The sequence below is a fragment of the Natrix helvetica genome, assembly GCF_964273705.1.
Source record: "Natrix helvetica genome assembly, chromosome: 3".
Taxonomy (NCBI): Eukaryota; Metazoa; Chordata; class Lepidosauria; order Squamata; family Natricidae; genus Natrix; species Natrix helvetica.
The window spans coordinates 81,776,165-81,800,701 of NC_138549.1; the positions used below are offsets into that span (position 1 = coordinate 81,776,165).

Consider the following 24,537-nt stretch of genomic DNA (forward strand, 5'->3'; position numbering starts at 1 on the left):
TCTTTTCTATGGGCAGGCCAGGTTGGTGCAAGGCAGCTTTGCCAGATTTTGTGTGTTTCTGTGTGATACCTGGTTGTTTAGGTAATTGTGAGGTGGTTGCTGGTTCTGTGAGCTTCCTGGCACTGTCCTTTATAATTTCCCACAATGCCTTGATGGTTTTTATTCCTGTGGCTTTGTCTTTCCTGTTCTTAGGGTTAGGGAAAAAAAACTGGTTTCATCTGCAGTCTTTTGGGGGGAAATTGTTTGTGTGTGTGTGTGTGTGTGTGTTTTCCTGGCACTGTCATAGTTTGTGTTTGTGGGTATGTAATGTCCTGCAGTTATCTACACATTAATAATGATCAAGTACTAATAATATTTCCTTATACATTTTAATGACCTTTCCTTTCATAATTGGTGTTTTCTTTCATACTTTTAGATTTCTAATTGCTGTTTCTGTTAGTTAGCAATTGATAAAACAAATTCCACGTGAAAAAGTATTCAAACCCTTCTTGGTTTTAATTGTCAATTTATTCATTCTTGCACATTCTAATATTTATTCATTTTCATATCTTTGTTTTTTCCACTGTTGTGCAAACACAATTCCAACAGCTGTTAACATGTGTAAAATTAAATATGTATTTATTTCCTTTGAAATGCAAGTAGTAAGTAGTAAGCTACTTACCTTCTGTAAGTATCTCTTTTATTGTTTTGTGTACTTATTTTAATCTTATTTAAGTAGTAAGTGCACAAAATAATAAATTTCCTTTTTGATATCTTCTTTTTGTAGATCATTCATTGGGGCAAAAAATTCAGTGACATTGTCTTGGCCACTCCCATCCGGTCACAGGACTGCCAAGCCACTCCCACTCAGTCACATGGCCGGCAAGCCACTCCTACCTGGTCACATGGCCGGCAAGCCACTCCCACCAGGTCACATCGCTGGCAAGCCACTCCCACAAAGGAGGCCACACCCACAGAGTAGGTTCCAAAATTTTTTGAAACCCACCACTGAGCCACTCCCACCTGTCACATGACCACCAAGCCACACCCACCCAGCCACATGACCACCAAGCCATGACAACCAAGCCATGGCCACAAGCCACACTGACAGAACCTAATAGGGAATATTTTTGAATTTCACCACTGCCCTAACTCCTGGGCTGTGGCCCATTACCGGGCATTGAGCTGTTTGGAACTGGGACATGGATGTGGTGGGAGCAGTGGGCAACTGGGCCATGGAAATTGCACAAGCAATGGGCAAACGCATGCATGCAGGTTCCATTTCCACAAGCAGCTACTCACACAAATAGAGCTGTGTTTGTGCCACTTGACTGGCATCATCCCACTCCTCCTGGTCAGTCTGCAAAGCTGGACAGGTTGGGGAACTCCGGTCTAAGTGAAACAGCTCTTGAAAATATGTTTTCACAATGAGGTGTACTGGTTTTTTTTAAAAAAATCCACCTATTGAAAATCAAAATATTTTTCCCCCTGAATCCTTAACCTTAAATTCAGCTCTGTTCTTCCCTGGCAAATGACTAACAATGTTTTTCTTGCCCAATTTAGTTCTTCTAGGCTTTTAACCTATCCCTCATAAGATTCAGTTAAAGTTAGTTGCTGTTTTATCATTTTAAAAACATTGTACTTTTTCCAGTTAATTTTCTTTCCCTCTTCCTGTTTCTTTTTCGGAGAGCTGTCTGTTAATAGTGTATATATTAACCAACCATTTAACATTCTTGATGTTTCTTACTATTAAATCAGATGGAAGCTCTGGAATTAAATTTGCTGCTTGAACATCTCACATCTAAACTAGAGTATCAGTCAAAGTTCTTACCTCTAAGGGGAAGTCATAAATTTTTCACGTGAAGCCATGCTTCCCAGTGCCACAACAGCTTCTCCAGATGTCATAGCTGGGACAGCTGTAAGAGAATGAAGGTAAGGAGAAAGCTGATTTTTGTGCTAACGGGACATGCTACTTCCCACAAATTCCAGAAGCAGCAGAGAACAATATAATTAGCATTTTTGCTTACTAACAGCCCACAATTTAGTTTTCATAACTCATGGGGGAGAGAGGGAGAAGAAAGAAATTGCTGTTTAACAGATTACTCTCTTTCTAGGTGTTTCTTCCGGAGCTTGAAGAGGTGATAAACAATACAGCTTTCAAAGAATTTGAACTACTTTTTTAAAGCTATAAAAGCAGTTTCGTAAAATTATAAAAATGTTTGAAACAATTACATAATAGTAAACCCATTTAGTGCAGAAATAAGTTGACAAACCCACATTATTTTCCTCCCTGTCAGGGGAAAAACACCCTGTTAGAGATCAATGGACCGTGGCTGATTCCCTTCCGCATATCTCTTGAGATATTGAGAAAAAAAATACTCTTTAAGAAAATATTCTAATTAATAAACAAACTTTAATAATAAAATAAAATAAAAAAATAAATGATACAGAAATAACTAAAGGTTACATTTTGATAATGAAAGCTCCTCAGCCAAAAGTTGGCTGCCGAACAAAGAAGAGAGGAATTTGGAATGTGTAACGCATGCGCAATAAATCACTTTCAGATAAGAACCCTTTTTTTGTTTTATGACCTGCGCAATAAAGCTTTCTTAGTTTAACTCTTGAGTGTCAATTCAGGCAGTTCAGGCCTAGCAAACTTTTTAACATCGTGACACCCCTTCTTTTGCTAGTCTGGGCTGACGTCATCAAATCATCAATTAAGGCACATCTTCTTTCGCAGATACTCGTGTTGATTTGCGGCAAGTGGTTTGTTAAGCATGTCTGCGATCTGATCATGTGTAGAAACATATTGCAATTTAACAAAACCTTGCTTAACTAATTGCTTTGTGTTTTGATAACGAATGTCAATGTGTCTGGACCTAGAACCTGTAAAATGTGACTCAGAAATATAAACAACAGATACATTATCTTCCATCACGGTGATTGGTCGAATCGGACGTGTCCAGATATCTGTGATCAAAGCATCAAACCACGTTAGAGAATTACAAGCATCTGAAACACAAGCATATTCAGCTTCAGTAGATGAACATGAAACAAAACTCTGTTTTCTCACTTGCCAGTAAACAGGACAACCATTTAGGAACATCATGTAACCAGAAGTGCTTTTGCGTGACTTCTTGTCGCTCGCCCAGTCGGCGTCGGCAAAACAAATCAACTTTGGTTGATCAGTGTGTGTTGGTTCTAGCAATAACTTCATGTGCTTAGTGTGTTTCAGGTATTTCAACAACTTCTTAATGCATGACCAATGAAATTGTGTTGCCTTACCTACGTGTCGTGATAAAAGATTAACACTAAGTGCGATGTCAGGTCTGGTCCAACTACTAATGTATAATAGTGAACCAATGACTGAACGATAAAGTGTTTGATCCTCGAACTCAGGACTTGGTTCATGTGTTAAGTTGTGAAAATCTGTTTGCATGGGTGTCTTTGTTGTGCTAGCATCTTTCATGTTGCAATGATGTAGAATGTGGTCAATTTTCTCCTCTTGTGAAAAACTAAACCCCTTCTGTGTCTTTTCAATTTGAACACCTAAATAAGTGCTAATGTGTCCTAAAGATTTTAGTGTGAAGTATCTCTGCAAACTTTTGGCAAAAATCTCACTCATTTTCTTATTTGGACCAATATAAACAATATCATCAACATAAACAAGAATTATCTCATATGCATTGTTAGATCTTTTTGTGAACACGCATTCATCAGTTTCGGACTTAATAAAGCCCATTGAATTTAGTTTGTCAGTAAGACATAAATACCACATTAAACCTGACTGTTTCAGACCATAAAGACTTTTGTTCAGGAACCAGGTATCCCCTTCTTGCTTTCGGAATCCTGGAGGGCTTCTCACGTAGATCTCTTCATCTAGGTCTGCATGTAGATAAGCTGTGTCCACATCAAATTGGAAAACTTCTAAACCAAGAATAGTTGCAGTGGTTAAAGCAATTTTTACACTTTCAGTTCTGACTGTTGGTGAGTAAGTGTTTGTGTAGTCCTCAGGATAACGTTGAGCGAAACCCTGAGCTACAAGTCTGGCTTTGTATAAAGACTCACCATTTGGTTTCTTCTTGATTCTGTAGACCCGTCGGGTGCCAATGACTTTCTTGTTTGCTGGAGGTTTTGCAGGTGTGAATACATTAAGTTTCTTTAAACTGTCCATTTCATCCTGCATTGCATCATACCATTTGTCTTGTTCTGAATCAGGAAGCTGTTTGATTTGTGTGAATGTCTCTGGAGGAAGAGTAACGTTGCAAATCAAAGGTAATGGTGATTTTGTCAGTTGCCATGAATAACGTTGTGGAGGGATTCCTTTTGTGGCCCTCTTGGAGCGTCTAGGAACAACAGACCAGTCTTCTTCTTCTTCTTCATCATCATCCTCGTCCTCACGTTCGTCGCTAGCATCAGCATCCGCGGCTTGCGAAGACGGAACATCAGGTTGTGAAGAACTGGTAGAAGGAACATCTGCCTGCGAATTATCATCAGGCTGCGTGGCATCTGGAACACCATGTCTAGGAAAATAAACTTCAGGATCATTGGAATGAATCCTGGACCAGTCAATGTCTTCCTCAAAATTAGCAGATTGTGAAATGACAATCACATGTTTAGTATCAATGAATTTATACCATTTTGAATTATCATCAATACCCATAAATCTTAGTCTCTTTGGTCCTTGAGTTATAGGAGTGTTCACCATAGCATATGAACCAAAAATGTGGAGGTTCTTGAGATTAGGCTTGTAGCCATACAGCATGTAGAAAGGAGTTTGATTGATTACACTGCTCCAAGTACGGTTGACAATGTAATTTGCATATTTGATTGCTTCACCCCAGTATGCGTTACTGAGATTGGCATCTTCTAGAAGACAACGCATCATGGTTTGTAGAACCCCTTGTCTTCTTTCTACGACTCCGTTATGAGCCGGTGTATATGGAGCAGATGTCTGATGAAGAATTCCATTCTTACGCATCCAGTCCTGGAAACGCTGAGACATGAATTCTGCACCACGGTCACTCTGGATTCTGGCGATGCGAACTTGGTATTGTGTAGAAACAAACGCTGCAAAGTCTTTAAAGATCTGAAAGGTCTCAGATTTCTCTCTCATAGGATATACAAATCCATATCTAGAATGATTATCTACAATTGTTAAAAAATACTTTCTGCCACCAAGTGTTGGTGGGAAAGGACCCACTATGTCAGTGTGTACCAAATCAAAAATGCGTGTTGACCGGCGTGTAGCGTGTTTGGGAATTGCAGCCGCCTTGGATTTAGCCTTTTTGCAAACCGCACAATCCAAAAACACCTTACACCCCTTTAGATCCAAACCTTTTGCGAACTCCGGCATCTTTCTAAGAACACGGAAACTGGCATGCCCCAATCTTCTGTGCCACTTGTGAATACACCTGGAATGCAAAGGTTTACCAGTTAGTGAATTCTCAACATTAACAGTTTCATGAGGACCCTCAGGCTTGCTTTGAGCAACCTGTTTCTGTTTTCTCTGTTTGTTGGCTTTAGGAGCCTTTGGCACAGTAACGCTTTCTCTCTCTGGGACAACTCTCTCTGGGTCTGCGTTGTGCCTTTTTGGAGTTTGCATACTTGCCTGTGCTTGCCCTTTAGGCTTTGGCTTTAAGTAATAAACACCACCAATCAGCATGGTTTCAGCAACAATATCACCATCTTTAACTAAGTAACTTGCTTTTTCGAGGTGGTGAACCTGGAACTTTAAATCTCTAGACAAGTGACTTTGACTAAGCAAATTACTGGTTGCTGAAGGTATGTAATAAACATCAGGGATGTGTGTATCGAGCTCTTCAATGTAAACAGTTCCTTTTCCCATAACCTTGCAAGTGTGGTTGGTGAAGGAATACAGTTCTCGATACTCGGGCTCTGGTTCGCCCATCTCTGTGAAAAGTTCCCTTCTGTGGGTAACGTGCACAGCTGCTCCACTATCTAAAGTCCACAAAAGACGTCTGTCGAACTTTGGATCAGGTTGTGGAACGTTGGTTATGGCCAGTGTCGCAAGCGGAGCTTGTGGATCACGCCTTGGACCACGACGACCTTGTCTTCCGCCTCTACCTCTGCCTCTGGAATCTGTTCCTCTGGGCTGGTACGTGGCGGGAGCTGGAACTCGTTGGGGACAATCCCGGGTGTCATGTCCCACACGGTTGCAGGTGTAGCACTTTGGCATCCTTGGAGCGTAGCCTCTTCCTCGGAAGGGACGTCTGGCTGGAGCCTTTGGTGCTGGAGGCCGTTGCAGATGTGGGGTAGCTAACCTGATAGCTTCGTCTTCCACTAAAAGTCTGCAAACGTGGTTAACTGTGCGTTGAGCAATAGGCACGTAGTTAATCTTTGCAACAGCATCTTTCCATTCATAATTCAATGAGTTAATGATGATGCTAATCATTTGGATATCATCGATTACATGGCCATTTTGTCTCAATTCACTTCTCATTCTTTTCAGTTTGGTCAAATGTCCACCAATTCGTTCACCAGGTTTCAGCTTCGAACCATGGAACTCAGACATGAGCAAACATGAGGATTCAATTGAAACGGGCCTGTAGCAATCTTCCAAAATAGCCCATATTTCTTGGGCAGTTGCATCAGGTGGAAAGATACCTTGGATCTCAATTTCCATTGACATGAGTAAAGTCGTGATAGCTCTGTTTTCGAGGTTTCTTATTGCAGGCGTCCACGGTGGAGGAGGAGGATTAAAAACCATGGAATATGTGCCTTCTCTTCGAAGCAAGAGCGCAATTTCACTGACCCAGGCTTTATAATTCTCTCCTGACTCCTTTAATTTGGACTCACCAGTCAAGGGGGTGACTGTGAATACCTGCTGAGGAACAATTTGTTGCTCTGGTTGCAAAGCTGGTTGTTGAACCAGGGGATGCTGGGGTTGCATCATTGGCCTTTGCGTGGCAACATCAAATTGGCTTCCTCGAATTCGCCTTTGGCTTTGCCTTTTTCCATCTAGGGAGAATTCCACACCGCCAGGGGGTGTTGAAGACTTAACCTTTGGAGACAAAGTTTTGGCTTCTAAAGGACTCATAGCTAATTCTTTAAAACTCATCACCTTTTGCTGTAATGATTTTTCTCCGCCAGCAGATGGCAGTGCAGCTTCACTTCTTGACTGCAGCCCTCTATACATATGCGGAAGTTCAATGGGCTCAAAGGGACCACGTGACCTCGGTGACGTGTACATGTCTCTTTGTTCTAATTGACCAATGAACTCTGTGGGGTGTGTCTTAGGCTGTTGTTTTGAAGAAGACAAGATGGCGTCCTCAGACATTTTGGGAGTGGGGGAGCTTCTTCTACTTCGCCTTATCTCTTCAAAACACACTCTCGCCTCCCTAACATATTTTTCTAAACGTTCTATTTGATATAGATAGCTTTGCATTTCTTGCTCACCATCTGGGGAGATGTTATAAAATCTGCTTTCTGCGTGGGAGGATTTTAACTCTGCCGGCAGTTGCCATTCATCAATCGTTTGATAATCTGCGAGGGTCTGGGAATGGAGTGGCTCTGGCAGAGTGGGAAGTTTTGGCTTGGCCCCCAAAAATTCATAATCTCCTGGAGATATTTTAGAAGGAGGAACCACTGACCTCGTTTCGTGGATGTCGCGTCCTGTAGCTCCTTCTTCCATATTTGGCTCGGTACCTGAAGAATCTTGCTCCTCTGTGTCTGAGGGAATGGATTCTTTCGATGCCCGCTTTCCATGTCCGTGTTTTTTTTTCTTTTCTTTCTCTTCGACATTGCTAATTAGGCTTAGTCGGTTATCTTTAGATAGCATGAAGAGAAAATACAGCCATAAATTGTAACCATCTCAGCTGGTATCATCAAAAGCCAAAACTCTGCTACCAAGTTGTCAGGGGAAAAACACCCTGTTAGAGATCAATGGACCGTGGCTGATTCCCTTCCGCATATCTCTTGAGATATTGAGAAAAAAAATACTCTTTAAGAAAATATTCTAATTAATAAACAAACTTTAATAATAAAATAAAATAAAAAAAATAAATGATACAGAAATAACTAAAGGTTACATTTTGATAATGAAAGCTCCTCAGCCAAAAGTTGGCTGCCGAACAAAGAAGAGAGGAATTTGGAATGTGTAACGCATGCGCAATAAATCACTTTCAGATAAGAACCCTTTTTTTGTTTTATGACCTGCGCAATAAAGCTTTCTTAGTTTAACTCTTGAGTGTCAATTCAGGCAGTTCAGGCCTAGCAAACTTTTTAACATCGTGACACTCCCTTTGTCTATGGAGATTCTCAATCATCCAGATCATGGTTGTCCCAAAGGTGCTTTTTCCAAAAGGCAATTGGATTTTCTTGTTTTGGTTTTTTTTTTTTTTTTTTTTTGCTTGAAAATGTTTTGCTTCTCATCCAAGAAGTTTCTTCTTTGGGTTCTCCTCTCTTTATTTATAGGGATGCGGTGGCTCAGTGGCTAAGATGCTGTGCTTGTCGATCAGAAAGGTCCGCAGTTCGGTGGTTCGAATCCCTAGTGCTGCATAACAGAGTGGGCTCCCATGTACTTGTCCCAGCTTCTGCCAACCTAGCAGTTTGAAAGCATGTAAAAATGCAAGTAGAAAAATAGGAACCACCTTTGGTGGGGAGGTAACAACGTTCCTTGCACCTTCAGTGTTTAGTCATGCCAGCCAGATGACCATGGAGATGTCTTCGGACAGTGCTCGGCTTTGAAATGGCTTTGAAATGGAGATGAGCAGCGCCCCCTGAGTCAGGAACGACTAGCACATATGTGTGAGGGGAACCTTCACCTTTATCTTTACATCTTTATTTAGATCAGAGACTGTGTGACTCTTGCTAACAGAAGCCAAATACCAACAAATTTTGGAGCAGGATTTCCACTCTTCTCCAAAAAGTTTTACGCTGATGCAACTTTTAGTCTTGGTGTTGACTGATAATACTGCTGTCCATTTATTTTTCGGACCCGGCTTTTCAGAATTTAGCCATTTAGAATGAGATTTCTCTCATGCTCTCTTAAATATTGCACAATTTCAAGCAATTACTTTACAGTGAAATCACTTCTACTTAAGATCTGGTTAACGTACATACTTCTAATACCAATTTCCTTAAAGACTTGAAACAAATTTAACGTTATGTGATAGAAGTTTCATTTGGTAAACTTAATTCCCATATTAATTGATGTTACAGCTCATCACCCATAGTAATGTTTCGAGAATCTTTTCCCTATTATCTTTATACTGGCACTTTGAATTTATTTTTGACATTCGAATTACTAAACGGAATAGGAAATAAAGAGCAAGGAGCTACATTAGCTGATGAAGGCAGGAATGAAAGTGACATTACTTCTTTTCACACTTGGCCCTGACATGTTTTTTTTTCTTTTTTTGTTATCGTAATTTTAGTCATTGTGGCTTGTTTTCCATGAAATCCATTTTTTTTTAATTTGGTTAAATTGCTAATGAAGTTTCAGGAGGAATTGATGAATCTGTCCCTTCCATTTTTCGCCCCAGAAATCCTTTTAATACATTATATTTAGTGATTGTTTTTATGACTTTAGCCCTTAAGCAATGTCTGAAACTTTGTTAAGTGTTAACAAAGAAAGGCAGAAGATAAAAAGAGGGCCTCAAAGCCCACCAAAGATCCTGGAATAAACTCATGAATCTCCAAGCTGGACTGGATGCTGAATTTGCAACTGCAGGCATTTCCCCTCCACAAAATGCATGGAAGCTTTCAAAGAATGTGTTGACATTAGACCTGCTACATAAGGATAAAGCCAAATTAAAAGAGTTATGATTTTTATTTCTATCCTGAAGATGATATTGGAAAAGAAATTTCAGACGTGATGTGAAATGGTATTGCCTTTCATCAAATTAGGGCCACTGACTGTATTAGTATAAAAGCATAAAAACAAACCCTAGGGTATACTGTATTTTATCAGCCACATGTTGAACTCAGGTTTTTTTTGCCGAAATGAATGTTACATATATACACATCTGCCTAAATTCTTCCATGTCTTGAGTGAGGAACATCTAGCAGGCAATACTGAACTGCAATTTCCAGAAGCCCTTCCATCATTCTTCAAAGTTGAGGGATCCTAGTAATTGTGCTTAACATCTGAAGAACTGGGGGTGTTCCAGCTCTGTGTAATTGAAAAATCCTGATTTCAACATTCCAAATATGTGGAAGGTCATATATGCATCACTTTACATCACTGCCTGAAATTATGTTTATTTATTTAATTGTTTAATTTGGATGTTACCCTAACTCTTCGACATTTAGTTGAAAAATACTCCTCCTGGACCTGTTCAGCCCTCTATGTAGACTTCATTGATTTCAGATTGCCTTCAATTTCATCTCAAGATTTAAATTATGGGAGAAATGGAACTATTTCTTAATGGATAGATAGAGCTCATGCTCATCTACAAGCTTCGTGAAAATTCTTGGATGAAGGTGCAGAATAATATGCATGGACATTGCCCAAAAGAAATCCCAGACAAAAGAGAGATGACCCAAGGATGCATTCTTTTCATCTACTCATCAACCCCCATAAATTGAACAATCCATTCCTCTGTCCATCCAAATTGGAAAACAGATATACCTCCCTTCTTCTATATGCAGGTGATGTAGATTGACCTGAAGTAAGCACTTTAGAGATTTGCTGAGCACTATTGAAAAAAAATGCTAGAAACCAAGGAGTCAAAAACCAAGCTATGGCATTTGCCAAATATCCTAAGATATATGTCTGGGGGCTAAATAGCCATTTAATAATACAACCCAAGTCATTGAGCTACCTAGGGATTGTTTTCCATTCCACAGACATTGGTAAATTTGATGTTGACCATATCATATTAAACAGTTTCAGTTATACAATCTTTCTTCTTCTCCAAGAGAATCCAGCACATACCTTCTTAAAGTCTTCTTGGCCAAGAGAAACAAGGCTTCTCTCTGGATTACAATAGGACCTTTTCCCCCCCTTGCAAAAGAGTCTAATTTAAGTTCCTGAAATAAGTCTTGCAAATAGCTTCCTGTGTTCTAAACATTGTGCTTCATTGTGAAACTAACCTACTCAAAATAGAAATCTCCTACTGGATTTGCATACTTTCACACTAGCTTAAACTTTTTTAAAAAAAACTCAGTAATTTAATTTTAATTATGACTGACAGCTTCTAGTCTTCCTGGCGTCAAGTGCTACATGAAAAATCCTATAGCTTCTCTTGAGCAGCCATTACCATGATCAATTGTTTAGGGACTATATGTTGCCTTTGCCCAAAAATGTCTGCTTGAGCCATTCTGCACAGCTACATACTTTAATTTCATAATTATCCCTAAACTTAGAAGGACATTGCCTTTGGCTAGATGCAATGCCCTTCCAACAGCAGTCAGTGAGGGGAGATAAACATTACCTTTGAGCAAAGATTGTGCCCGTGTGGTTTAGGAGCAAAGCTCTCTCTAAACTGATGTCAGAAATTACTATTCCCACTCTTCACCAAACACCTTGGTTGCACTGATTCCTTCTATCTTAAACTTTTACTATCCAATCAGTCTTAGTCCATTTTGAGGTCTGCATTCCTCAGTTTGTTCAATGCACCACAATTCTCTTCAAACATCTCTTAGACATCCTCCATTCGGAACCATTTCAAATGCTTCTGTCCATTTAGTCACTATTCCATATAATTTTGTTATGTACTTACTGTCAATTGATTCTTTCTTCTCTCTTAAGGTAAAGATTCCCCTCCTAGTCATTCTCGACTCTAGGGGGTGGTGGTCATCTCTGTTTCAAAGCCGAAGAGTTAGCACTGTCCGAAGACATCTCCATGGTCATGTGGCCAGCATGACTAAACACCGAAGGTGCACAGAACGCTGTTACCTTCCCATCAAAGTGGTCCCTATTTTTCTACTTGCATTATTTACATGCTTTTGAACTGCTAGGTTAGCAGACGCCGGGACAAAGTAGCGGGAGCTCACTCTGTTACGTGGTGCTAGAGATTCGAACTGCTGAACTGCTGACCTTTATGATCAACAAGCTCAGCATCTTAGCCACTGAGCCACCATGTCCCCTCTTCTGTCTTATTCTCATTCATATTGCCAGAGTCATTTTAACAATATAGTCATTATAATTGAATTCTAACATTTCATTTCCAAAATATAATCACTCCTTATGCATTCTTTATATGTCACATTTTGTTTAGATATAAATGTATATTAATTATAGGTTCCATGGATTTAACTATTATAGCATTACCATATTTTAGGTCGGTAAGTTTACTATTCTATTACAATCATTTAAATACTTTATTCAAATTACATAATACCTTGCTACATAAAAATTTAAACCTCAAATTCTAACTTACATTTTTAGTTTTATCGCTATATAATTTTGAAGCTTGTTTTATTCCAGTCAAATTTTGTGCTGTATGGGCTGCACTGACATTTGGACAGTTAAATGGGACTTTTTTTTTTCCAAAATCTGTTTTTCAATAACTGAAATAAAATGACAGAATGACTGACAGTCTGCTAATGAGCAAAAAATTCACAAAAAAACCCTGTCCCGTTAAAAAAGACTTCGACTACAAGATGATTGGTAGTACTTTTCAAAACATTTTTTTTCTTTGCAAAACCTTACATTAACAACTTGTTCCAATGAATTTATTTGCAGTTGGTGAGAGTGAACTCAAAATGCCTTTGGATTCACACCTAAATACAATAGACAGGCTTGTTTCATTATACTGATGAAAAATCCGGAGTTTTAACAAATATTTTCTCTTTGAATAGTTGTGTGGTGATAAATGGTTTAAGTCATCCAAATGATTGAATCAAAATCACAATTGCTTTTAAATAAATAAATATAGGCTGCTCACATTGTTCATATCGGGGCCACTTAACACATCGGAAATATTGGCAGCCTGGATGAGTGAAGTAAATCAACAGTAATTTTCTGGGAAGCAAACTATTTAGGCTGCACATCCCTACTCCATCTAGTTTATCAGAATGTGTTATCTTTGTTTCCTGGCAAGGCTCACTTTAAGAAAATTACAGACTGGAGATCCCCAATATTTTATTTTCTATGAACAAGTGAATTTTAAAAGAGGCATGATAGAGATTTAGTTTTCTTCTAAAAATCTTTAGAAGTTTTGAATTAAACCATTCTTTTTAAAATAAAAGATAGATAGATAGATAGATAGATAGATAGATAGATAGATAGATGATAGATAGATAGATAGATAGATAGATAGATAGATAGATAGATAGATAGATGATAGATAGATAGATAGAACGAACAAGGAGACTTGGTTGGCACCAAAAGAGAAATAGCAAAAGCTCTTTGCTATCCACAGATGCCAAGATTTATATTTTTACTTGTTGCTCTAACAGCACCATCGAATGAGACCACCACAAATAACTTCTGAAGGATTATTGTGTAGTTTTAAAGGAAACTTTCTCCCAAAATATGCTGCAAATAAGGCAGCAGTCTTGTGAACATTAGGAGGATCACCTGCAAAACTCAGCTGCTTGCTTCTGACCGGATTTAGCCAATAATGTTGCTACTGAACTGTACCAATGTTCAGTAGCAACATGAATGCTGAATGTTATACTTCTGAACCAGGGGTCAGATGCTACAGGTTTGGACCAGTTCGCCTGAACCACTAATAAAAGATGCTACCAGTTCGCCTGATCAGGTAGTAAAAAAATGCTACCGGTTTGGGCAAACCAGTAGTTCCGACGATCAGCTGTGTGACAATCAGCTGTGCCAGCTGATTGTTGGACAGCTGATTGCCGGAACTATTGGTTTGGGTGAATGGTGCGCATGCGCATGAGATGAACGGGTAGCAGACTTCAGAGCATTTCACCCCTGTTCTGAACTTATATAGAGTATTTTATTCTCATCATTGAGTACGAACAACCAGCTCTCCAGCCAAGTCCAAAAGGGAAGTTATTTATGAAGTCTGTCTCTTTCTAGCCGGTAGCCAAAGTGAGCATAAATGCCCAGTGATAAATCCAAAAGTCTGGAAAAAGTCTCGCTCAAGAAATATTCTGTAAACTTATTTTGTAGTTGAATAAACGTGGGAGGCTTCTCAAAATATAAATCAGTCTTGGAGTTATATTCACCTTAATCACATTTAACTTGTCCCAGATACTCACTGGGATTCTAGACCATCTGGCTATTCTTAGTTCATTTGCATCAAAGCTAGGGATAATTTGAAATTTACTAGTTGAGAAGGGTTTCTGGGAATATAAGATAAACAAAAGGAATTAGATCATAACTTAAAGCTTCAATCTTTATATTTTTCTATTGCAGTAAGTCAATAGAATCAAATTTGATTTATCTTGACTTATAAAGTATCCAGACTGTTTCCCAAGCTCATGTATAAATGACATGGCAGAAGAACAAGGGTACCTGGTGTAGTTATGAAACATATGATCAAAAAACTGATGTTATGCCTTGCAATGTAACTTTGTTAACATCTATTAGTGAAAGCAAGAATTTATAAAACCAGATTAGAAAGAAAAAGAGAAATAAGGCATCTTTGCTATGGACCTTGAGATAAATGTAATTAGGAATATGACGTATCATTAACAATTAGGTATAATTTTGAATAAATTGGATAAATAATGGAATAGACTAAATACATTGAATAAATAGAATAGAAAAATACAAACCTCTGGAGACATGATAATAAGTCAGAACTAGCTTCAAAAACTTCCAAGAAGTTATAAAACCTTTTCTCAATGTCCAAAGACATCGTAACTGCTAGGTTTTATCTATTTTGAGCTAAAGTAGCTATACCCATTAAAAATCTGCTCTTATCCATAGATTAACACTCTTGAATAAATCTACTTTCGGTTCACTAGAGTTAGAACACTGCTATACTTTGTGTAGACTGGGGTGTCAAACTCGATTTCATTGAGGGCCATATCAGGGTTGTGTTTGACCTCAGGGGAGGGAGGGTGAGTGTGGCCAGCTCGATATCATGCTCTGCCAGCAAAAACAGGCTCCTGTGTTCCATTTCTGGCTACGATAGCCTCCGGCAACCCTCTGCCAGCAAAAACGGAGCCTGGGAGGGCTGTGTGTAGCCCTTTCAAGCTCCATTTCCAGCTGCAATGGCACCCTACAACCCAAGCGTCCCTCCCGAGCTCCATTTTTGCTGGCAGAGGCACTGTGGGCTGTCCCTTCTATGTTTCCAGAATGACCCATGGGCCAGATCTAAGCACTCCAGGGGCTGGATCCTGCCCATGGGTCTTGAGTTTGACACCTCTAGTGTAGACCAAAATAGTTATAAGAATCTTAGAACCCACCAAGGAAGAAAGACTTAGAATTACAACATTTAGTGGACTTCTTGTTTGATTTAGGAATAACTATTATATTTGCTTCATAAAAGCTAAAAGGCAGGGAATTTGGAAAAGCTTGAACATATACCTCTAAGCTTGAGCATATACCTCTAGTAAAATAATTTTTTAAAAAATAATATTTTTTTTACTATGGTCTGCAGGAAAAATGTCAGGACCAGATTGTTTCTCCCAATTTCACACTTTTAATAGCAGTAACCGTTTTGTGGAAAAAAGAAAACTATCTTGATTATGTGATAAATATGGGGGAGACCATATGCAGAAGCTGATCAGATTCTTTCATATTAGCATTATTTTGCTATCTGCCTCTAGCCTTAAGGGGGCAGCATGGTGGCTCAACGTTTAAGATATTGGGCTTGTTAGCTAGAAAGCTGGCTACCCAGGTCTGAGACCCAGGCACCACATGACAGAATGAGTGTCTGTCCTCACCTCAGCTCCTGCCAACCTAGCAGTTCGAAAGCATGGAAATGCGAGTAGATAAATAGGTACCACTTTGGTGGGAAGGCAACAGTGCCCTGTGATGTCATGCTGGTTACATGACCATGGAAATATTTTTGGACAGTTCTGGCTCAATGCACATGAAATGAAAATGAGCATCAGCCCCTACAGTCTGCAACAACCAGTGGAATAAAATCCACAGGGACTCCTTTACCTTTACTCTAGCCTTAAGGGAACAGGATAGCAAAATTACCTTTGTAAATTCAGAACAGGCTCCCCAACATGACCTTCTGACTTCCTTTCCCTTTGTCTTCCTTCTTCTAATGCTGGGACTATCCCTGACCAACCCTCTGCCATGGCAAAAAAGCATGGCGGGACAAAAAAAAATGGAAGCAGCTGTTTTGGACCTCTGGATGAGTAGGCTGCCTTAATATATTACCCAGATAGTCCTTGGCTTACAACCATCCATTTAGTGACTGTATGAAGTTACAACAGCACTGAAAAGAGTGACCTATGAGCAGTGGTGGGATTCAAAAGTTTTTTTTTTACTACTGGTTGTGTGGGGCATGGCTTGGTGGGCATGGCATGGCTTGGTGAGCATGGCAGGGGAAGGATCCTGTAAAATCCCCATTTTGTCCCGATCAGCTGGGACTGGGGAGGCAGAGAATAGATGGGGGTGGGGCCAGCCAGAGGTGGTATTTACTGGTTCTCCAAACTACTCAAAATTTCTGCTACTGTTTCTCCAGAACCTGCTGAATACCACCTCTGCTTATGACCAGTTTTTACACTACTGACCAGTGCGACATCCCCATAGTCACATGATCAAAAGTTGGGCACTTGGCAACTGGCATGCATTTATGACAGTTGCATTCTCCCAGGATCATGTGATCACTATTTGTAATCTTCCCAGCTGGTTTCCAACAAGCAAAGTCAATGAGGAAAGCCAGATTCACTTAGAAAAAAGGAAATATAAAGTAATCCTTGAGACAGATGTGCATTTGTATATTTTTGTGTGTATCTCTAGTTGATTGTGGTGCACAACCCAAGGCATGATTGTTCCCGGAGCATCTTGCTCTATACCCTCACAAGTCTTGCTCTTTGCTCATGTTCCTACAAGAAACGTAACACAAGGGTACGATTGCCATTATCCTGCTTATTTTGACAGTTGTGTCTGGAGTGCAAACATCGCCTTGACAGATGCTAATAGAGTCAATCAGCCACACATATCTTCTTCCCAACCTTAATGCTGTGGGCAATCAAAGAAACACTGAACATCTGGTTCTTCTCTCCTGATTGCCTCAGTTGCTGATTTAGTGCAAGCAAACAGGCAACAATTAGTCGTTACGGCTTGTGTCAAAAGACCCATCATGTTAATTCAAATTAAGTCAGGATAAATTGAATTCAATTGGCACCCATGCATTTTGGTATGCAGTGGTTTAAACAGAGCGCCTGCTGCATTTAAAAATCTTTTTAGTTCAGGGTAACGGGGAGCAAACTCATTTCTCAAACCTTTAGCTCTGTGAATTGCTGATTTGGGTAACACATCTATTCCATACAGAGTTTGCTTTAAATGGAGGCAGGCATCCCTTCCGCCCTTGTATTCTGAGGACATTCAAGGAAATGCATTCTTACAATTTCCCTAAGTATATTTTTTCCTTCTAAAATTTAATTGAAGCACTTGTTTTGAGTGCGAAAATGTCACTAGGAGAATAACATTTAATGGCATGTATTTTAAAATTTAACATGCCATGTTCACAAGTGGTTACTTTCAATATTTAACCAATTCTAAAGAATGATATAAAAATAAGCATTTAAAAAAAAAGCCTCTGGCTTCAGCAAAATGATGAGAAAATGTCATCTAATGGTGGCATTTCCCTTGTAAAATATCCAGCCTACGTAAGACTTTCAAGAATGTCATTTATAATAACGTTGTAAGATTCCATCCTGGGCAAAATTCCACACATCCATTTATTAAACAGATAAACACAAGAGGTAGGTTTTTCATTGCAGATAAGTATGAATAGATGGTGAGGAACAAATATGTTTTGGGAGGGGGAAGGGCTCAACAGAGTTGAGATGATAATTGTGAGCATATAAGCAAAGCCCTGCCTTATTTTAAAACATGTATGTGAGAGGTTACAAAAATATAAAAGAGAAGTAGGGACTTGGAATGTGAAGTTCTGTTCACCACAGTGGTGGGTTTCAAATTTTTTTAGAACCTCTTCTGTAGGTGTAGCCTGCTTTGTGGGAGTGGCTTGCTGGCCATGTGACTGGGTGGGAGTGGCTTGCCAGTCATGTGGCTGAGTGGGAGTGGCTAACTTGTAAAATGTGGTGAAACTCACTTAACAATGCTCTTTCTTAGCAACCAAAATGTTGGCTCAGAAACTCTGGCATTTGAAGCACGCAAGTCTTAAAGCTGTCAAGTTACAAGGTCCTTGCACCCCTAACCCTTTAGAAAAAAAAGACGCCAGGGGTGTTCAAACTTGACAGCTTTAAGACTTGTGGACTTCAACTCCCAGAATTCCTCCTCCAGTCATTTTGGCTCAGGAACTCTGGCATTGAAGCACACAAGTCTTAAAGCTGTCAAGTTACAAGACCCTTGCACCCTTAACCCTTTAGAAAAAAAAATACCCAGGGGTGTTCAAACTTGACAGCTTTAAGACTTGTGGACTTCAACTCCTAGAATTCCTCCTCTCGCTCTTCATTTTGATGATGTGTGGACGGGCGGGGGGAGGGAGCTGGAATCGGTTCTAAATGGCACTGTAGATTTGTGGAACCTCTTCTATAGAAGAGGTTAGAATTGGCAGGAACCCACCCCTGGTTCACCAGCTTGACTTTTAAAACTCATGTGGGCTCCTTGGGTGGGAAAGCACTTTAATGGCTGCCATTAAGTTTTATGTATGCTGCTGTGTAATACCCAGCCATGTGTCTATAAGATTTCAATCTTTGATTCTATACCAGCTAGATTTCTAAAAACATTGCACCCATTCCTTACTTGACCTTTAATGCTCTAGTCCAGTGATAGGGAAACTTTTCGGCACCGAGTGCCCAAGCTGGAACATGCATGCATGCATGTGTATATGTGTGCATGCCAGAGTGCCGGAAAACCAAAGACCAGCTGGCCTGTGTGCATGTGCGCGCCGGGTAGCTGGTCTTTGGGTTTCTGGCACACACATTTGCGCCAGCCAGTCTTCATGCACACCAGAGCACTGACCCTCCAAAGACCATCTGGCTGGAGTGTGTATGCCTGGGTTTTTGGCCATTTTTTGGCCATTTTCAGGGAGTTTTTTGGCTGTTTTCAGGCTGTTTTCTGGTTCTTTGGTGCCTGTGAAGACCAACTGGCCAGCACACATGCCAGAAGCCAGAAGAGCAGATGGCAACAGCGTGTGTGCCCACAGAGATGGCTCTGCGTGTCACCTCTGGCAAGCGTGCCATAGATTCGCCATCACAGCTCTAGTTTAACACAATTAGGCCTGGGCTCTTTGGAAGGCCCTGGAAGCCTACACTGCTTAACATCTTGGACAAAGCAATCCTTTGAGGGAACTTGCATGGTTTGTCATACCCTGAATGATAGTTTTCTACCAACTGGTTGCAAAGACCGGTTGATCAAGGCACAGTATGGTTTCTCAATACCAGTTTTTGTTACTTTAGGCCTTGATAAAAGTATAGAATAACTCCAAGCAAGGGCCTAGGATTCAGATACTCAGTTGGGTAGGGACAAACTCTCCTTCTCTCTTATAGTAAGACTGCCTTCATTCTCAGCTCTCCTTAGCTATTTTTTTTAGAGCTCAAGCACATTCCACACAAGAGGTCTTTTCCTCTGCCCAGATTGATTCACTAACCATTAGGGTGACAATTAGAACATATTTCAACCTCCCATGTGAAAATTGCATTTCAATTCGTAGCTCATACTCTATTAAAACATCCACTAGGTACACTCGCTGTGCAAATTGTGATTAAAACATAGAGCCCCTGTTATTACAAACTTTAATTTCCCTCTTGGAAAGGAGATTACTGGGGGTTTTTTTAGTGACAAATTTTGAAATGTTTCAAGGGTAATGGATTTTTTAAAATGTTGCTTTAGCCTAGATCACTTCCCCAATATGGTCAACGTTGAATCCAATGGTTGAAGGGACTAACCAAGGAGCCGTGGTTGCTATTATTTATGGTACTATTATTCAAAGTTTGTTTATATAGTATTTTACCTTTTGGTGATTCCTCCCATCATTTATAGACATATATTGTTGCAAAAGTTTAATCCATCATAGTTTCTCCACTTTCTTTCTCCTTTTGTCTGCCTGCAAATGTCCAGGCTGTTATGTTTTTTCTATATTTTAATGGTTTTAGCTACATATATATTCTGATGTTAATCTGTCCAGAGTCTTTTGGAGAGAAGAAAGAAAGAAGAAATGAGAACCAGGAGGAAAATATGGCTCTATAGAGCAGAGAAGGCCGTGTCAAATGAGGAAGGGAACAAAGTATTTTCCTGACCCCAAAACATTTCCTGGGCAGGTGAATCTAGCTTTTCAGTTTTGTCCTTTGCAAACTCTTTATTAAGATTGGAGAACCTGTACTAAGGAGTCACACTATATGACTATGTATTTCATGCCTCAAAAGAACAAGAAACCATGCTACTTCAGCAATGGTTGTCAAAGGACATGAGAAGATGAGGGGAAAATCAAAATGTCAGGAAACACATATAATCTTGGAGTCACTGATTACATACTCATGATTTAATGGTTAATGGAAGAATAATAGAATAACAGAATTGGAAGGGACCTTGGAGGTCTTCTAGGCCAACTCCTGCTCAGGCCGGCAACCCTATACCATTTCAAAGAAGTGGTGGTCCAATCTCCTCTTAAAAACCTCCAGTATTGGAGCACCCACAATTTCTGGAGGCATTGATCAATTGTTCTATCAGGAAATTTCTCTTTAGTTCTAGGTTGGTTCTCTCCTTGGTTAGTTTCCATCCATTGCTTTTTGTCTTGCCTGCAGGTGCTTTAGAGAATAGGTCGACTCCCCTCTTCTTTGTGGCAGCCCCTTAAATATTGGAAAAGTGCTAATATGTCATCCTTAGTCCTAGTTCCTTCAGAACCTTGGGGTAGTGTAATCCATCTTGTCTTGATGATTTGAACTCTTCTAGAGTGGATATATGTGTTCTTACCATTTTTTAAAACCTATTTTAACTTGTATTCCTAACCTATCTTTTACGGTACTGTTTTTGATAGGTTGGTCTGTTTTTTTTTTCCCTTTGGCATAAAGATAGTTGCAAAAAAAAAAAAAAGAGTTAAACAGTTCTGTTTTCTCCCTGCTGCTCATCACCTTCTTGCCATTTTTTCCCCATTAATGGACCAATTGTTGCCTTGACTTTTTTTTCTTATTTTTTACACGTTGAAAGAAGCTTTTCTTGATATTGTTGACGTTTTTTTTGCAGAAGATCAATTCCATCAGTGGAATATCTTCCACACACCTTCATTTAATTCAGGAAGTTGAAATTTCATATACTGATGACAATTTTATGTGGAGACTCCAGCTGAGACTGTTGGAAAATTATTGTGGGTAATTTCCACTTTAAGTGTGCACCCAACACAGTCCCAATCAATCTTTCCATCCAGATCAGAGCAAGCACACATGCAACTCAGTTCAGCTAGCAAAAAAATATAGCTTGATGTTTATTTATTAAATATCAGCATTATTTAAAAAAAAAACAGACAAAACAATTAATTGGTAAAAAGGGACAAAAAGCAGACAAAAGCTGGGCCTGAGAGAAACATAAATAGGCAAGACTTTACATTATATCTACATGCAGAATTTTCTAGAGCCACCAGCAGTGATTGTGTTGGCTATTCCAGCATGAAACCTTTTTAATGTCATCTAGTGGCAGCAGAATAGAGATGACAAGCAGGACACCGGGTCATATTTCTTCTATTTCCTCTATCCAAAAATAACCTGGTTATTGCAAGTGAGAAGTTTCGATTTAAAATACTTTAAAGTTTTGGCTTCTAGGATATATGAACTTCAAAAATGGCAATCACACATGCCTCTGAGAAAAGAGCTGGATAGCAATAGCACTTAGACTTATATACCACTTCACAGTGCTTTACAGCCCTCTCTCCAAGTGGTTTATGGAATTAGTGTCAGCCCTGGAGCCATTTCCCCCCCTGGCCTCTTCAGGGCTGCCACGGCAAAGGTCAACGAGATGTGGGAACGAGAGTGGGGAGGTAGAGATAGCCAGGGGATTGTAGCTACAATAAAATTCTTCTCTCTGAGAACCAAGGACGCTCCCACCTGGTGCCAGGAGGCGGGATGCAAGACTAGTTGAACTTTGGACTGTAACATGATTGAACCATGTGATGGGATGCATGGGCAGGGGAAGGAGAAATATACTTTTAATTAAGGGGGAAACCCGAGGGGGATCAGAGCCGGGTTTCCCCAGGTGTGCCAATATGACATGCCTAATAAATATTGCCCCCAACAATCTGGGTCCTCATCTTACCAACCTCAGAAGGATGGAAGGCTCAGTCAATGGTGAGGATCGAACTGCCGAACTGCTGGCAGCCAGTAGTCAGCAGAAGTAGCCTGCAGTACTGCATTCTAACCATTGTGCCATCTCAGTTCTGCTTCTCAGGATGTTCCTGAGAGACCAGGCAAAGAAAGCACTTCAGTGGGAAATTGCAATGAAGCAAGCAAGCAAACAAACAAATAAATATGGGAGATGACATTCAATGGAGAATTAGAATTTAGATGAAATAGCAATGAAGAATTCCTGGGAAAGAGACTCGGGAATCCAATCCAGCTTCTAGACTGATGGCAGACTCCACCTCCCATACCCTTTCTCTCTGTTCTTGGTCCATCTAACTTTTTGGTCATCATATTGATGTATTTCATATTGAAATATGAAATATTTATGCAGTTGGGTTGGCACACATTTTTGTGGTATGGGAAAAATAGAATACATGGTTATTTTCAGAGACACTATGTAAGAAATGGTTTATATGCAGTATGGGAAAAAGTAAAAGAAAAACACTATATGGAAGTACCAATGTGGCTTTGAACAATAGAAGTTGTACGAATATTAGTAGTACGAAAAGGTTATTAGGTACGAAGATATACTAACAGCACAGGGAGAACTAAAACAAAAGAAAGAATTAGAAGAACAGGGGATTGATATAGGATGGTTTAAACAAATGCAAATACAAACAAGATATGAGAAAGACGTTAAAGAGTATGGCTTTAGTATGGAAGATTAAGAATTAGATAGAATACTCATGGGAACGGATGAAAAAATGATTTAAAAATTGTACAATTATTTACTTAGAATAAATTTAGAAGAAGAAGAGGTTAAAGAAACAATGATAAGATGGGCAAAAAACTTTGGATATACAAAAGAACTAGAAAAATGGCAACAACTATGGGAAAGGAATTATAAAATGACAATGGCGACAGCATACAAAGAGAATTTATATAAAACGTTTTATAGATGGCACACGACACCGTAAAGATTAGCGAAAATGTTTAAGGATAAATCAGCTAAATGTTGGAAATGTCACCATTGCCAAGAACATATTATCATATGTGGTGGACATGTAGAGACGCAAAAAGCTATTGGGTTAAAATACAATCCTGGTTAGAGAAAATGATACATCAGCCCATAAAATTTAAGCCAGAGATATTCTTATTGGGTATTCTACCAGAGAAATATGCTAAAGAAGACTCATATCTAATTGTACAAATAATAACAGCAGCTAGAATTGTATTTGCACAAAACTGAAAAGCAGACAAAATCCCATCGGAAGGAGAGATAATAAAGAAGATATCAGATTGTGCAGAAATGAATAGGTTGACATTGAGAATAAAGGACAAAGAGGGATCAGTGTACTACAGGACATGGGTGCGATTTTATGACTGGCTTGAAAAAAGATAGAAAGAGAAAGGAACAAAGCACAAAACAAATAACTCAGAGGACACATTATTAAATCAGGCGGAGGGGAAATAAGAAAGTATGAAAATGTAAACATACAGGCGGAAAAATGATATGAATCGACAAATGTTAAATAACAATTATAAGAATGTATATTTAAGAATGAATTTGAAAGGAAAAAATAAAAATAAAAAAATATTGATGTATTTATTCTCATTGCATTATTTTGTCATTGTTTATTTTTCTTCTGTTTTGCATGCCTTTTTCATTCTTCTTCCTTTTCATTATTATAAGCCACCTATAGTCACTCCACAGTTAGATAGGAAGTAAATGTAACAATCAAACCAGTGGTGGGTTCCTGCCGGATCGCACCGGATCGCGCACGCTCCCTTTCGGCGCTAAACCCGGATCGCGCGCGCTCCCTTTTGGCGCTAAAACTGGATCGCGCACACTCCCTTTCGGCGCTAAACCCGGATCGCGCGCTCCCTTTTGGCGCTAAACCCGGAAGTACGGTCTTGCCCTGCCCCTGGCGACGCGACGATGCTTGCCTGCGCTCCACCAGCTCGGCTGGGAACGGAGACGTTTCTCTGCTCAGCAATGTCTTCAGTGGAGTGGTGGCAGCCTGGCAGGCTGAGCCTGCGTCCCTTTCAGGCGCTCCGCTCCGCTGAGGAAATGTCTCCGTTCCCAGCCGAGCTGGTGGAGCGCAGGCAAGCATCGTCGCGTCGCCAGGGGCGGGGCAAGACCGTACTTCCGGGTTTAGTGCCGAAAGGGAGCGCGCGATCCGGGTTTAGCGCCAAAAGGGAGCGCGCGCGATCCGGTGCGATCCGGCAGGAACCCACCCAAGAATCAAACACACA

General features: G+C 39.9%; 1 long non-coding RNA gene across 3 annotated transcripts in view; it reads right to left on the minus strand.

The window, feature by feature from the left end:
• LOC309389992 overlaps window positions 1–24,537 on the minus strand; it is a 944,060-nt gene that overhangs the window by 25,646 nt on the left and 893,877 nt on the right. For all 3 annotated transcript variants that reach the window (XR_014175049.1, XR_014175050.1, XR_014175051.1), the window contains exons 2-3: window positions 22,260–22,394; window positions 1,811–1,895 (exon numbers count right to left, since the gene is read on the minus strand). This is a non-coding gene — a long non-coding RNA (uncharacterized lncRNA). The remainder of the gene's footprint in view (window positions 1–1,810; window positions 1,896–22,259; window positions 22,395–24,537) is intronic.